A 646-nucleotide genomic window follows, 5' to 3' on the forward strand; every position below is an offset into this window, starting at 1 on the left:
TCTGTCTGTTGATTGCCAAATCAGTACGTTACAAAGGAGCTTTGGCAAAGATGGAACCATATAAAGTCTTTAAAAAACTTTTAAAATTTAAAAGCTTACCACTGTTTCTTCCAGGTGAACTGTGCTGATGAAGATAGGACATGCAACAAACCTCTGCCAACTGAAAAATACAGTATGCAGAAGGTAAATTCTGTGGTCCCACACTACTATAGGCTCCCCAAGGCTCGATTTTGGCCCCACTACTATTTTCTTTGTATATGTTTCCACTTGGTTCAGTCATATCAAGGCACAATGTTCATTTACATTTTGATGCCAATGACATTCAGATTTATGTGCCACTGACACTGGGCAACAGTGGTGCACTTATCCTGCTGCAAAATTGTATATGTGACATAACATTCTGGCTATCGCAGAGTTTTCTGCACTTAAATGAGGACAAGACAGAATACACTGTGTTCAGCCCCGACTTCGCTGCTGTGGTACCTAGTTTAGGTGCCCTAGCACCTGCATGCACTGGCACTGTGAGGAACCTTGGAGTCATTTTGGACAGTGATTTTAATTTTGATAAGCAGATCAGATCCGTGGTTAAAACCAGTTTTTATCATTTGAGGCTCTTAATGAAGGTGAAGCCTTTTTTATCGTATGC

The sequence above is a fragment of the Monopterus albus genome, unplaced genomic scaffold (genome assembly GCF_001952655.1).
Source record: "Monopterus albus unplaced genomic scaffold, M_albus_1.0 scaffold18.1, whole genome shotgun sequence".
NCBI lineage: Eukaryota > Metazoa > Chordata > Actinopteri > Synbranchiformes > Synbranchidae > Monopterus > Monopterus albus.